Source organism: Rhinoderma darwinii, chromosome 1 (assembly GCF_050947455.1).
Source record: "Rhinoderma darwinii isolate aRhiDar2 chromosome 1, aRhiDar2.hap1, whole genome shotgun sequence".
Taxonomy (NCBI): Eukaryota; Metazoa; Chordata; class Amphibia; order Anura; family Rhinodermatidae; genus Rhinoderma; species Rhinoderma darwinii.
This window is the reverse complement of record NC_134687.1, coordinates 222,186,462-222,203,354: the sequence shown is the minus strand read 5'-3', so window position 1 is coordinate 222,203,354 and position 16,893 is coordinate 222,186,462. Positions and strand designations below refer to the sequence as shown.

The window sequence follows — 16,893 nt, the reverse complement described above, 5'->3', positions numbered from 1 at the left end:
TAACTGGAACTTGTTCAGTCTTTCACACTCCAGACGTAAATCTGCTATTAGCCCTGAGTAATTTTCCTGCAGAACCAGAGACAACGAGGAGTAGAGTTTTATCCCCAGGTATGCCAACCCTGATTCTGCCCATGCCATATCAAAGTTGGACAAAGTGCGTTTCAATTGAGGCTCTACATGAATTGGTAACATCATGGACTTTGAGACCTTTAATTTATAATATGATACCTCTGAAAACTTAGAAATGATGCTGAGTAATTCTGTCAGAGATATGAGGGGAGAAGTACAGGTCACAATAACATCATCTGCATATAATCCGATTTTGTGTTCTCTTCCTCCTACCCTTATACCCGAGATTTTTTTAGAATTTCGAATCATTTCTGCAAATGGTTCCATACATAGGGTAAAAATTAGTGGGGATAGAGGGCATCCCTGCCTAGTCCCATTAGTGATGTTAAAGGATCTAGAAAGAATCCCGGAAGACAGAACCCTAGCCGAGGGCGAGGAATATAGTGAGAGTATGGCTGATTTTATAAATGCATGGAAACCAAATTTGTCTAATGTGCTTTCCAGGTATTGCCAGTTAACACGGTCAAATGCCTTTTCGGCGTCTAGAGAAATAAAGAGGGAGGCACTTTTAGATTCTCCGGCTATCTGTATGAGATCTAACATCCTGCGTGTACCGTCACAAGCTTGCCGGCCCTTGACAAACCCTACTTGTTCTAGCGCTATTAGGGATGGTAAGCAATCATTCACTCTATTCGCCAATATTTTGGCATATAATTTTATATCGCAGTTTAATAGGGATATTGGACGAAAATTGGCCGGGGAATCAGGGGATTTACCCGGCTTAGGGAGTGTGACTATCGTGGCCTGTAACATCTCAGGGGAAGGTGCCTGCTTATTCGCGATACTCATAAAGGTGGAATGCATGTATGGAATCAACGAGTCTGCGAAAGTTCGGTAATACTCATTTGGCAGCCCATCCGGTCCCGGGGATTTATTTTGTTTGGATCGCAGAATGGTCAGTTTAATTTCTTCGACCGTAAAAGGGGAATTTAATTGACTAATTTGGGCCTCCGATAATGTTGGCAATTGAATTTGCCTTAAAAAATCCTTCACCCCCGCTTCGGATACCACAGGGAGGTGTTTATCCTGATTTAGATTGTAAAGGGTACTGTAATAAGACGCAAATGTGTCGGTAATCTCCTGAGGATCATACACTTTTGTCCCTTCTGAAGTGTTCAACCATGAAATTTTGGATTTAGCAACATGCTGTTTCACTCTTTTTGCCAGAATTCTACTTGGTCTGTCACCTTGGATATAGAAGTTCCATTTGAGTTTTTTTTAAAGTTTTCTCATATAGGAAAAGTTGGTGGTTGCGCAGTTTGTCCCTAAAATGTCTTAGATCATCACGTAAGGTGGGAGACGGGGAAACTTTTAATTTTGCCTCTAATTTCTGTATGTTGTCGATAAGGAATTCAAATTCCTTATCTCTCGCCCTCTTTGCTTTAGCCGCAGCCTGAATAAACAGGCCTCTTACAAACGCCTTATGTGTACACCAGAGGAGTTCAGGTGATGAGGCCGATGGGCCATTAATCTCAAAAAATTCTTTCAAAGCTAAGTCTATTTTGGCTTGGAGATCTGGGGAATTTAATAAGAATGTGTTCAACCTCCAAGAAGAGCTCTGAGGTGTAATATAATGATCTGAAAGTTGAAGCATGATTGGTGCATGGTCTGACCAGGTTATCAGGCCAAGGGAGGAGGTCACCGAATTTGTTAACACTTCTCTATCCACCAGAAAATAGTCAATCCTAGAGTACACCTTATGTGGGGAAGAATAGAACGTGTAATCCCTTTCAGAAGCATGCTGGTATCGCCATACGTCATGTAATTCTTCCTCTTGCACCCAAGAACTCAAGTCATGAGACAATCTAGTATTTCCCCCAGAGCGATCTATATCTTTGTTTACCACTATATTAAAATCCCCACATAATATTAAACCCCCTTTCTGCACTGATTTAGCTTTTGACAGTACCTTTTTAAGGAAGGGAAGTTGTCGTACATTAGGGGCATAAACAGATACCAACGTGTATGAGAGGTTATCAATTTCACATACTAAAATAATAAATCTACCCTGTGGATCAGAAACAACAGAAATGCATTTAAAAGCAAGTGACTCTTTTACCGCAATAATTACCCCCGCCTTCTTTCCGCTGTTAGAGGCAAAGTACACATGGGGAAATTTTTTATGTTTAAATAAATGGCAATCTTTCGAGGACAAATGTGATTCCTGCACACATATTACATCTCCCTTGGACTTGAACGCTTCTTTCCAAAGTAAAGATCTCTTGAAGGGAGAATTCAAGCCATGAGCATTTACAGAACGTATTGTAAGACCCATTAAGACCTAAAAGAAAAGTAATTATGGTTATGGCATAGCAATGGAGAACCAACATAGAACATCCCACAACAGGAAACTTGAAAAAAACACCGAAATGAATATGCTATATAGCACATTCACTGCAACCAGGAAAATCCCTCTTGCAGGGAAAAGAAAAATGGAGGCAAAAGTTCAGCCTAAGAACTGTAGACAGAAAAGAACCGTCCACCTGAGAACTCCGAAAGCCTTGAAGTGCCGTTTGAACCCTAGAAGCCTCAATTTTCAATCAGGCGGTCTCCGATCCGGTTTACTCCTTGCGTCCGACCACAATGGCGAAATCATCTCCGGCTTAGAAGGATTTCTGGGACGGGGATTTGAAGACAGGGACGCCATGAGCCCCCAAGAATTCAGCAGGTCTTTTGCCGAGGTAGGTGAGAGGCAGACATGGTGCGTGCCATTCCTGGTGATTATTAATTTTACTGGGAATCCCCATTTGTACAATATACCGTTATCTCTCAGAAGTTTTGTCATCACAGCAAATTCTTTTCGGCGTAGCATAGTCACCGCTGATAAATCCGGGAATAAAGTAATGTCCTTAAAGCGGTCAGTTAGGTCCGGAGAGTTCTTCAATCCTCTGAGAAATTCATCCTTTATATGAAAGAAGTGGATTCGAGCAATTGTATCTCTTGGTAGGTGAGCGGCAATGTGCTTAGGTTTAGGGATTCTGTGAATCCTATCTATGGTGAGATCCAGGGCCGATTTTTGCGGTAAAACGATTCCCATAAGATCCGTGAGAAATTTTGCTAGTAGATCTGGTGTTACCGATTCAGGTATACCTCTAATACGGACATTATTTCTTCTGGATCTATCCTCCAGATCCAAAACTTTGGTGGATAAACGCATAACTTCTTCCTCCAGAGTGTAGTTCGCATCTATGAGCGAGTTATGAGATTTCACAAATTCCTCCAATTTATGCTCCACATGATCGGTCCGCGAGGCAATGGCTTGAATATCTACTCTTAAGTCTCCAATAACTTGCCGTAAATCTGATTGAATTGAGTCTCTCAAAGAATTCAGCAGACGTTTTATCATATGTTCCGAAACAGGCTGAGAATCCGTGTCATCCTGCATGTCACGTTCTACAGATGCGTCCCTAGAAGATGGAGCAGGGGAGGAGGGAGGGAGGGAAATTCGGCGGTTCACCCCCACTTGTTGAGAAGAGGACGAGGGAAAAAACTCTGTGAGCTTAGACGGCTTTGCTTTAGTATTTCTTTTAGATGTACCCCCCATTATGACACAGGAAATCGCTGTTTGATTCTAAGCTGCAACAATACTGAAATATCTTCCACAGAAGACCAATGTAATATAAGTAAATCTTCAGGTATTCTCTTCTTGGAAGCGTAATATTACTCCAACAGGATTTAATCAGTGTCAGGGAAGATGCAGTGCAGTGTCTCACTCTCTGTAATGTATAGATACACTTTTGTTGTTGCCACTCCCAGCCCTGTGTATGTCTGCTGCTGGCAATCTGAGTTAAGATGGCTGCTGGGGGAGGGGGGGGTCGTCTTCCCTGCAGGAGATTTTAGCTGAAAATCCTCTCCCTGTGCTCTACTCCTCCTTAACTGTCGGCCAGCACCTCAAGATGTGCCCTGCTCCCTCCTCACTCACCCTGACAAGACGCTGTTCACTGCCTTCCCAGCCGTTCCTGCACTTTCGCGCCGTTAGGAGGAGGGGAAGAAGAAGGAGAAGATGGCCGCCACCTTCCTCAGCCTCCACGATACAAGGGCCAGACCTTTTACCGGCGCCGGAGCCGCTCCCCGACACGCTGGACGGGACTCTGAGCGCTGCCGCGATTCTCTCCACCGACCAGGCAGCAGGTAAGTCAGCTTTGTCAGGTTTATTTGAGCCGGATTTGGCTTTCACCTCAGGAGCTCAGCGGTTATGCGACTCCTTCCATGTCCGTCCAGGCCACGCCCCCCCCCTGAGTGTTCATTTCTAAAAAAAAACAAACAAAACCTGTTGGGTCAAAATGCTCACTACACCCCTTAAAAATACCTTGAGGGGTGCAATTTCCAAAATGGGGGTCCCTAGTCAGGGGTTTGTTTTACTATTTGACCCCAGAGCCCTGCCATTGTGGGCCAATGCTGCGAATCACCAAAATAGGCCTCACATGTGCATTTGCTTTTTCACTACTAAGCCCTGTCATATGTCCAGGCAAATGATAAATTCCTTGAGGGGTGTAGTTTACAAAATGAGGTCACTTCACTGGGTTTTCCTATGTACTCTGGTACCTAAAGGAGCTCTGCAAATGTGACATGGCGCCTGTGCACCAGTCCAGCAAAATCTACGCTCTAAAAGCCAAATGACGCTCCTTCCATTTTGAGCTCTGCCATTTTTGGGGGATTTTTTTTTTTTTCATTTTCACTGCCTAATTCTAATACAATCTATGAAACACCTGTGGGATCAAAATGATCACTACACCCCTAGATAAATGCCCTGAGGGGTATAGTTTCCAAAATGGAGTCACTTCTCAGGAGTTTCTACTGTACTGGTATCTCAGGGGCTCTGCAAATGCGACATGGCGCCCAAAAAACAATCAAGCAAAATCTGCCCTGCCGTGTTTCCAAACAGCAGTTTATTACCACGTATGGGGTATTGCCCTACTCGTGAGAATTTTGCTTTACAATTGTTGGGGTGCTTTTCCTCCTTTATTCCTTGTAAAAATGAAAAAAATTAAACATTTTAGTGGAAAGAATGTAGATTTTCACTGCCTAATTCCAATAAATTCAGCAAAAAAACAGTGGGGACACAATGCTCACTATACCGCTAGATAAATTCCATGATGGGTGTACTTCCATTCCAGCAAAACTTGAGCTCCAAAAGTCAAATGGCTCTCTGTCCTTTCTCCGCCCTGCCGTGTGTCCAAGCAGCAGTTTATTACCACATATGGGGTATTGCTGTGTTGAGAAGAGTTTTTGCTTTTCAAATGTTGGGGTGATTTTTCTCCTTTATCTATTGTGGAAATTAAAAAATATGAGCTAAAACTACATTTTATTAGAAAAAAATTTAGATTTTCAATTTGACGACATAATTCCAATATATCCTACAAAAACCGTGTGGGGTCAAAATGCTAACTGTACCCCTAGAAATATTCATTAAGGGGATAGTTTCCAAAATGGGGTCACTTTTGGGGAGTTTGCACTGTTTTGGTCCCTCCAGGGTGTTGCAAACAAGACATGGCACTGCAAACTATTCCAGCAAAATCTGCTCTCCAATATCTAAATGGTGCTCCTTCCAGGGGCGTAGCTAAAGGCTCATGGGCCAAGGTGCAAAAGTTCAGCTTGGGCCCCCCCCCCCACGCATATTCTTTTTACAGATTCCGGTTGCAACCCGTTTTTAACTTTCAGCTGCATTGCTGTGTCTCTAAAGTAACCCATCGATACAGCACTAGCAACCACAGATGTTGTTAGTGTAAAGGATCTGCCAGGCACAGCTTCGGGGTTAACTCCCAGAACTAATCAGTCAGCACCTGAGAATACATCCCTGAGACTGACTCCTGCTTCCACCATTCAGGCTGGCAGGCTTAGGAGTGGGAGAGCCTATCGTAACCTGGCTAGACTCAGCTAGCTCCCGCCCTCGGTCTATTTAAGCCTGCACTTCCTGTCCCTCGGTGCTTGTGATTCTTTCCTTGTGGTTTCCTGGCCCAGCTACAGCTCCTGCTATTTTTGATCCTGCTCCATACAGACCCTGGCTTACCGACTACTCTTCTGCTTTTCGTTTTGTACCTCGCACACTCCTGGCTTGACTCGGCTCGTTCACCACTCTGGTTCCTTTCTTGTGTTCCTTTGTATGTTTGTCGTGTTTGTCGTGCACTTACTGAGCGCAGGGACCGCCGCCCAGTTGTACCCCGTCGCCTAGGGCGGGTCGTTGCAAGTAGGCAGGGACAGAGTGGCGGGTAGATTAGGGCTCACTTGTCCGTCTCCCTACCCCCTGCCATTACAGTTAGAGTATTAAAAGATCAGGGGCACAAGTCCCAACTCATATGTTTTGCCCCCCTCAAAACAAAATATACAAAAGTATACTTTTATAACAAGGCAGGCTAAGGTAGAGCGGTGCAGCTCAATGTATGATAGTATACCTAAATAATGTATTCACCAAATAATGGTCATATACCCATTCTACACAGTGAAAAGTGAAAACACTACAGTTATATCCAGTGACTCACAGGTGACGTCTGCTCCTATTGTAGTCGTCCGCTTTCCCTTTTCTTCTGTATTCACATCCAGACCCCCATGATGACTTCTTCCAGCCACGACTTGTCTCTGCACACAAACTGCGCATTATGCTGCTACCCCCAATGGCACTCTCAGTGCCCCTATACAGTAATAGTGGCTGTATTTGTTCCCCACACAGTAATAGTGCCCCCTTTGTTCCTCAGACCGTACTAGTGCCCCCTTTTGTGGCATACAAAGTAATATTGCCCCCACCACAAGTTTTCCCAGAATAATAAATTATCACTTCACAGGAATTATCCTTTCCACAGGATAGGTGATCATTTTCTGATCGCTGGGGGCCCCACCGATTGTGAGAACAGGGGTCCCGAACCTCTAGATCCTCCTCACTGCACCCCTGCAATCATGACCCATAGTAACAGTGGCGGATTATCATTAGGGCGGTTAGAGCGGCTGCCCGGGGCCCAAGGCTCCCAGGGGGCCCATGACCGCCCGAACCCCCTCATGCTCAGTGGCGACGCTAGCACCGGAGGGAGCCCCGGTGCCAGGACCGCACCTGGCATGAGGCGAGGGGAGCTTCGCTCCTACTTAGCAGCCGTGGTCTGTGCTGCTTTAGAAGCTCCCCCTCCAGCCCCCCTTCCGTGCTCTAAACATCTCTCCTGCTGCTAGCTGTCGGGACATGGGGGAGGGGAGACTGTCGGCGGGCTCTGTGTCGGGCTGTGAGCAGAAGAAGAGCTGTAGTGAAGACTCACTAATATCCTACATAAAAGGTAAGTGCATGTGTGTGTTTACAATGTGTTTTAATGTGCATATTCATGTGTGTTTACAAGGTGTACTTTATATGTATAATGTGCATACTCGTGTGTACTTTGTGTATAATGTGCCTACTTTGTGTATAATGTGCCTACTTTGTGCATAATGTGCCTACTTTGTGCATAATGTGCGAACTTTGTGCATAATGTGCATACTTTGTGCATACTGTGCGTACTTTGTGCGTACTTTGTGCATAATGTGCGTACTTTGTGCATAATGTGCGTACTTTGTGCATAATGTGCGTACTTTGTGCATACTGTGCGTACTTTGTGCATAATGTGCGTACTTTGTGCATACTGTGCGTACTTTGTGCATACTGTGCGTACTTTGTGTACTTTGTGTGTTTGTGATAGAGATAGAGTGTATATATACATACATATGTATAGTGTGTGTATGTATATACAGTGAAGGAAATAAGTATTTGATCCCTTGCTGATTTTGTAAGTTTGCCCACTGTCAAAGACATGAACAGTCTAGAATTTTTAGGCTAGGTTAATTTTACCAGTGAGAGATAGATTATATAAAAAAAACAACAGAAAATCACATAGTCAAAATTATATATATTTATTTGCATTGTGCACAGAGAAATAAGTATTTGATCCCCTACCAACCATTAAGAGTTCAGCCTCCTCCAGACCAGTTACACGCTCCAAATCAACTTGGTGCCTGCATTAAAGACAGCTGTCTTAAATGGTCACCTGTATAAAAGACTCCTGTCCACAGACTCAATTAATCAGTCTGACTCTAACCTCTACAACATAGGCAAGACCAAAGAGCTTTCTAAGGATGTCAGGGACAAGATCATAGACCTGCACAAGGCTGGAATGGGCTACAAAACCATAAGTAAGACGCTGGGTGAGTAGGAGACAACTGTTGGTGCAATAGTAAGAAAATGGAAGACATACAAAATGACTGTCAATCGACATCGATCTGGGACTCCATGCAAAATCTCACCTTGTGGGGTATCCTTGATCCTGAGGAAGGTGAGAGCTCAGCCGAAAACTACACGGGGGCAACTTGTTAATGATCTCAAGGCAGCTGGGACCACAGTCACCAAGAAAACCATCGGTAACACATTACGCCGTAATGGATTAAAATCCTGCAGTGCCCGCAAGGTCCTCCTGCTCAAGAAGGCACATGTACAGGCCCATCTGAAGTTGGCAAATGAACATCTGGATGATTCTGAGAGTGATTGGGAGAAGGTGCTGTGGTCAGATGAGACTAAAATTTAGCTCCTTGACATTAACTCAACTCGCCGTGTTTGGAGGAAGAGAAATGCTGCCTATGACCCAAAGAACACCATCCCCACTGTCAAGCATGGAGGTGGAAACATTATGTTTTGGGGGTGTTTCTCTGCTAAGGGCACAGGACTACTTCACCGCATCAATGGGAGAATGGATGGAGCCATGTACCGTCAAATCCTGAGTGACAACCTCCTTCCCTCCACCAGGACATTAAAAATGGCTCGTGGCTGAGTCTTCCAGCACGACAATGACCCGAAACATACAGCCAAGGCAACAAAGGAGTGGCTCAAAAAGAAGCACATTAAGGTCATGGAGTGGCCTAGCCAGTCTCCAGACCTTAATCCCATCGAAAACTTATGGAGGGAGCTGAAGATCCGAGTTGCCAAGCGACAGCCTCGACATCTTAATGATTTACAGATGATCTGCAAAGAGGAGTGGGCCAAAATTCCATCTAACATGTGTGCAAACCTCATCATCAACTACAAAAAACGTCTGACTGCTGTGCTTGCCAACAAGGGTTTTGCCACCAAGTATTAAGTCTTGTTTGCCAAAGGGATCAAATACTTATTTCTCTGTGCACAATGCAAATAAATATATATAATTTTGACAATGTGATTTTTTTATTTTTTTTTAATATAATCTATCTCTCACTGGTAAAATTAACCTAGCCTAAAAATTCTAGACTGTTCATGTCTTTGACAGTGGGCAAACTTACAAAATCAGCAAGGGATCAAATACTTATTTCCTTCACTGTATATATATTTCAGCAGCAATTCCGCAGAAACTAGCAGAAATTCCACTAAAGAAAAAAAGCACCATTTCCTGTGGTTTTTACTGCAGTAAGTGGTGCGTATTTTGCTTCGTTTTTCTCAATGTTGGGAGATGGTGAAATCTCCTCTGAAAAAACGCAGCAATTCAGTCACTTTCCGCAGCAGGAATTGACATGCTGCAGTACGAGAAATACGCACCGCAGGACAAAATGTCTGGTCGGAAATTTTACGCAGCGTCAGGATGAGATTTGGTAAATCTCACTCACTTTGCTGCTACTGTATTCTGCGTATTTTCCGGGCGGAAAATACGCAGCAATTCCGTTAAGTGTGGACAAGCCCTAATACAGTAGCAGCAGAGTAGATTAGATGTGAACAATTCTCATCACACGCCGCGTAAATGATAAGCGGGAAATAAAAAGCTCAGAAATTGACCTGCGGTGCGTTTTTTTTATTCCGCAGCATGTCAATTGTATTTGCGTAAACGCTGCATTTAACTCAATGGGGAGGTAAAACCCGCAACAAATAACAGATATTATGTAACGCAATTTAGAAAAAATAAAAATCTTATACTTGCCCAGAATTCTGTTTCTTCGTCCAGGCCTGCCTCCTGGGATGACGTTTCACCCCATGTGACCGCTGCAGCCAATCACAGGCCAATCACAGGCTGCAGCAGTCATATGTGATAAAATGTCATCCCAGGGCTGCAGCGACGCTGTGTAGCACTATATACAAAGGGGGGGGAGCGCTGTGTGGCACTATATACAAGGGGGGGAGTGCTGTGTGGCTCTATAGGGGACTGTGTGACGCTCTCTACAGGGGTGTGTGTGTGTGGCTTTATCTACAGGGGGGTGTGTGTGTGGCGCTGTCTACATGGGGGGTTGGCGCTGTGTCCCTGCACAGTGTGATACTGTCAGTATGTAGGGACACATCCCTGTGAAAGGGGAATCGTAACACCCATTTGTTAATGCTTGTGCAAAAAGGTAGTGTTAGCAATAGTTACGGCACGGCAGAGTGGCGGTGGAGAAGGGGGGCCCAAGTTTGGGTAACAGCCCAGGGCCCATGGTCTTCTTAATCCGCCACTGCATAGTAACCTCTAGCCCCCTTATCGGTGTCTTCCCCATAACTTGGCTGGAGCTGTCCTGTGGTGAATTATGACCCTCAGTAACTGTTATCAGTGTCCTGTCTGCACTGCTCTCACAGCTGAATTCTCCCGCTCTGTCCCTTATAAACGAGTGAGTGACAGAAAAAGGAGATAATTGTTGGATAGAATGTACAGCGAGAAACAGCAAACGTTATGTAAAGAAAATGAAAGGAAAAAAAACAATGTCAGTGCATGAAAGAGGCCTGTCCTGTACTCACGTAGGTGTTGGTGGAAATAAGCTGTGATAATGCAGAATCAGCTCCTTGCTTACTCTGCCTGCGTCAGCGAGTGTCTCATCCAATCCAGTGCCTCAGAGCACAAGAGGAGAGGAGACGGGAGGATTCTAGATGCACACGCTGCTGCACATGCGCTGTGTAAGGAAGGAGTTTATGTAAGTTTAAAGTAATTATGCGGTCAGTCTAAGCGTGGCGAGGGGGGTCTGAGGGCCCCCCTGACTTAGGGGCCCGGTCGCAATTGTGACCGCTGCGACCCCTATAGCTACGCCACTGGCTCCTTCCATTGTGAGCCCTGCCGTTGGTCCAAACAGCAGTTTGTTACCACATATGGGGCATTGCCGTAATCGTGAGAAGATGCTTTACAAATGTTGGGGTGCTTTTTCTCAATTATTCCTTGTAAAATTTGTACGTTTTTTTCTGAAAAAAGTAGGTTTTCGTTTTTACCGACTAATTCCAATAAGTTTAGTAAAGATAACTGTGTGGTCAAAATGCTAACTATACCTCTAGATACATTTCTTGAGGGGTGTAGTTTCCAAAATGGGGTCACTTTTGGGGGGTTTCCATTGTTGTGGTACCACAAGGCCTCTTCAAACCTGACATGGTTCCTAAAATATATTCTAAAAAAAAAGGGAGGCCCCAAAATCCTCTAGGTGCTCCTTTGCTTCTGAGGCCTGTGCTTCAGTCCATTAACACACTAGGACCACATGTGGGATATTTCTAAAACTGCAGAATCTGGGCAATAAATATTGAGTTGCATTTCTCTGGTAAAACTTTCTGTGTTAAAGAAAAAAGTGTATTACCAATGAATTTTGGCAAAAAAATAATTTAAATTGTAAATTTCATCTTTACTTTAATTCCTGTGAAACGCCTAAAGGGTTAAGAAACTTTCTGAATGCTGTTCTGAATACTTTGAGGGGTCTAGCTTTTAAAATGGGGTGATTTATGGGGACTTTCTAATATATAAGGCCCTCAAACCCACTTCAGAACTGAACTGGTCTCTGAAAAAATAACCTTTTGAAATTTTCTTGAAAATGTGAGAAATTGCTGCTATAGTTAGAAGCCCTGTAACGTCCTAGAAAAATAAAAGGACTTTTAAAAAACTATTCCAACATAAAGTAGACATATGGGAACTGTTAACTAGCAACTGTTTTGTGTAGTATTACTTTCTGTCTTACAAGCAAATACATTTAAATTTAGAAAAATGCTACTTTTTGCAAATTTTCTCTGAATTTTGGTGTTTTTCACAAATAATTACTGAATAGATCGACCAAATTGTACTACTAACATAAAGTACATTGTGTCACAAGAAAACAATCTCAGAATCACTAGGATACAGAAAAGCATTCTAAAGTTATTACCACATAAAGTGACACGTCAGATTTGAAAAAAATGGCCGTGTCCTTAACCCCTTCATGACCAGCCCACGTAGATTAACGGGCTGCAGTGCTGGGCTTTTGTCCTGCAGCCCGTTAATCTACGTGGTGTCAGAACAGAGTGCACAGCGCTCTCCCTGTGCCCTGAATCTCTCAGCACACGCTGCTACTAGCAGACTTCGTGCTGGGAGAAGACATCAGGACCGGATTGGTGTCTGTCCCGATGACTTGATCACCATGATAAAGCTATCATGGTGTTCACAGCAAAGTTTGTTGCAGCAACAAACTTTCGTGCTGTTCGTTACAATGTTTCTCCTCCCTCCCTGTCAGATCGTTCTTAGACAGTGAGAGAGAAGAAGCAGCTGCTGTGTGTCTCGTACAAAGACACACCAACTGTGAAAAACACACAAAAACCACCTCCACATAGATAGTTTAGTGTAGGCAGCTAGTTATAGTTTAGGTAGTCTGTTAGGTAGATAGTTTAGATAGTACTCAGATTAGGGCAATTAATTAGTTAATTAATAATCAATCAGGGTTTATAATGTGTGTATATATATCTATAAAATCATATAGATATATACATTTTTATATTGTGTGTGTGTGTGTGTGTATATATACACATACATATACACACACACATATCTATGTGTGTGTGTGTATGTAGTTATATATATATATATATATATATATATATACACACACACACAAAGTATATAAATATGTATTACACACACACACACACACACACACACACACACAAACACGCACACAATATATTTTATATATAGACATATATTTGACATTTTTTAATACTAAAAATTAATAATTAGGGATATTATATATCTATAACATCATATAGATATATACGTACATGTAATATATACGTATACACATATAATCTTATATAAATCTCTTCATATATTTTACACGTCTGTAAATTCTAAATACATTGATTCATTGTTAGGGTTGTTCATAAATTTATTATTTATTAGGGTTGTCATAATTTAGCTGTGATTTAATTAATTACATATATATCTATAATGTTGTATAGATGCACACGTTTTTATATATATATATGCAAACATTCATATAAATTATAAATTTTATTAATTCCATATATCAAATAATTGATAGGGTCATTCATAAAGTTATTAATTATTAGTCGTTCAACAATTGATTAGTTGTAAAGATTCAATTGATTATATATGTATACGTAATATATGCATATACACACACATTTAGATAAAATAATTTATTCCTATATTTTACAGTTCTATTAATTCTAGATATTAATTGTTAGGGTCGTTTATAAATTTATTCATTAGTGGACTTTTTCTTTGTTACTTTTATTAAAATAGTTACAAAAAATAAGTTTAAAAAAAATACGTAAAAAAATGGCACGCAAGTTATATATTGCTGAAGAGGCATTTGCTCTCTTGGATTCTGATAGTGAATGGGGTCACTTTTGGGGGGTTTCCGCTGTTTTGGTCCCTCCAGGGCGTTGCAAATGCGACATGGCACCGAAAACCATTATAGCAAAATTTGAGCTCCAAAAGCCAAATGGCGCTCCTTCCCTTCTGTTCAAAAATAAGTTTATGACCACATATGGGGTATTGCCGTAATCAGGATAATTTTTTTGACAAATGTTGGGGTGCTTTTTCTCCTTTATTCCTTGCAAAAATTAAAAATGTCTATGTTTCTTCAGAAGAAATGTAGATTTTCATTTTCACAGACTAATTCCAATAAATTCAGCAAAAGACCTGTGGGGTTAAAATGCTCACTATACAACTAGATAAATTCCTTGAGGGGTGTAGTTTCCAAAATGGGGTCACATTTTGGGGGTCTCCACTGTTTAGGTACCACAAGACCTCTTCAAACCTGACATGAAGCCTAAAATATATTGTAATAAAAAGGAGGCTTCAAAATCCACTAGGTGCTCCTTTGCTTCTGAGGCCTGTGTTTCAGTCCAGTAGCGCACTAGGGCCACATGTGGGATATTTCTAAATACTGCAGACTCTGGGCAATAAATATTGAGTTGTGTTTCTATGGTAAAACCTTCTGTGTTACAGAAATTTTTCTATTACAAATGAATTTCTGCAAAAAATATTACATTTGTAAATTACACCTCTACTTTGCTTTAATTCCTGTGAAACGCCTAAAGGGTTAAGAAAGTTTCTTAATGCGGTTTTGAATACTTTGAGGGGTAATGTTTTTAAAATGGGGTGATTTATGGTGAGTTTCTAATATAGAAGGCCCTCAAAGCCACTTCAGAAATGAACTGGTCCATGAAAAAATAGGTTTTGGAAATTTCTTGAAAATGTGAGAAATTACTGCTAAAGTTCTAAGCCTTGTAACGTCCTAGAAAATAAAAGGACGTTCAAAAAACGATGCAAACATAAAGTAGACATATGGGAAATGTTATCTAGTAACTATTGTGTATGGTATTAATATCTGTTTTGCAAGCAGATACATTCAAATTTATAAAAATGCAATTTTTTGCAAATTTTCTCTACATTTTGGTGTTTTTCACAAATAAATATTGAATTTATCGACCAAATTTTTTCACAGACGTAAAGTACAATATGTCACGAGAAAACAATCTCAGAATCACTTGGATAGGTAAAAGCATTCCAGCGTTATTACCACATAAAGTGACACATGTCAGATTTGAAAAAATCACCTGCATCCACAAGGCCAAAACAGGCTGTGTCCTCAAGGGTTTAAAGAGGCTCTGTCACCACATTATAAGTGACCTATATTGTACATGATGTGATCTGCACTGTAATGTAGATTACAACAGTGCTTTTTATTTAGAAAAATTATCATTTTTTACAGAGTTATGACCTATATTAGCTTTATGCTAATGAATTTCTTAATGAACAACTGGGCGTGTTTTACTTTTTGGCTAAGTGGGCGTTGTACAGAGGAGTGTATGACGCTGACCAATCAGTGACCAATCCGCGTCATACACTTCTCTCCATTCATTTACACTGCAGATAGCGATATAGCTATATCGCTATGTGCAGCCACATAAACACACTATAACGCTACTCATGTGTCATGACGATGAATATACATTACCTCCAGCCAGGACGTGAGGTGTATTCAGAATCCTGACCACTTCTGTAGCGTCTCTGTGATTTACAGCACAGCGAGATCTCGCTGTGAATGACCGTTTACAGCGTAATCTCGCGAGACTACGCCTGCTATTCTGTAACTCACAGAGGCGCTACAGAAGTGGTCAGGAGAATGAATACACGTCACGTCCTGGCTGGAGGTAATGTATATTCATTGTCATGACACATGAGTAGCGTTATAGTGTGTTTATATCGCTATCTGCAGTGTAAATAAATGGAGAGGAGTGTGACGCTGATTGGTCAGCGTCATACACTTCTCTCCAATGCCCACTTGGTCATATAGTAAAACACGCCCAGTTGTACATTGAGAAACTCATTAGCATAAAGCTAATATAGGTCATAACACTGCTGTGATCTACATTACAGCGCCGATCACATCATGTACAATATAGGCCACTTATAATGTGGTGACAGAGCCTCTTTAAGGCCAAAACAGGATGCGTCCTTAAAGGGTTAAATAGAAACGATGACACAAATAAGGCTGCATTCACATCTGCGCTAGGGCTCCGTTCCGTCTGAGCTTTCCGTCAGAACGGAGCTCTGACAGACACAAATGGAAACCATAGGTTACCGTTTCCATCACCATTGATTTCAATGGTGACGGATCCGGTACCAATGGTTTCGGTTTGTCTCCGTTGTGCAGGGGTTTGATGGAATCCATACCGTAGTCGACTACGCTATTTCAAAACGACAGATCCGGTGCACAAAAGAGACAAACGGAAACCACGGGCGCCGGCTCCGTCACTATTGAAATCAGTGGTGATGGAGAGGGAAATCTCTGACAGAACGTCAGAACGGGACCCCAACGCTGATGTGAACAGAGCCTTCTATATAAGACTTCCCGTTCTGCTTTAATGCAAATTATAAGACTCACTCAGCTATTTTGAACTTTCTAATATTCTGAAGGAGATTTAGATCCTCGGTTCTCAACCTTTGGCATGTGTACCCCAGGGGTTGCATGCCATGTCTCTAGGGGGTACTCACACAGTCCTCATGTTGTGCTTTATTAAAGGTGCAGTAAAGTGTATGATCATAGCTTTGGAGGTACTTTGATGTCGTTTATTTGAGTAGGGGGTATTTAGCTTAGCAATATTAGGACACAATGATTTTGATTATTGCCTCACTACTGCTATACCAGTAAACTGCTGATCCATCAGAACTTCAGAATTTACTTCATTTTACCCCTACTGATCTCTCATCGAAGTTGAAAGCAGAGAATGGATCCTGCTTATCCGCAATGTGATCGACCTCCAAATATTTGTGACTTTAGTTTAACTATACTTTTAAATGCTTTTTATTTCCTCTTATTCCCTCTAAGATACTGAACCTGCAGTTGGAGATCTTCTATAGTGATGCCATTGTTTAGAGATTCTTTAAAGGTGTATTCCCATCTCAGACATTTATGGTATATGGCAAAAAAGGTAATACCCCCACCTGGAGAAAGGGAGTCCCGTGACCCCTGTACAGGCGAGTTGGCTAGTCGAACAGAGGTCAGAGATGACCATACCTTTTTAACTTTCATTTATTGCCATTTGCCGCATAGATTCCCCCTGTCTTTGAGATT

General features: G+C 42.0%; 1 protein-coding gene across 4 annotated transcripts in view; it reads left to right on the top strand.

Annotated features, from left to right (window-relative positions):
* Nucleotides 1-16,893, top strand: part of IDUA (alpha-L-iduronidase) — a 172,343-nt gene that overhangs the window by 13,381 nt on the left and 142,069 nt on the right. The window lies entirely within an intron of this gene.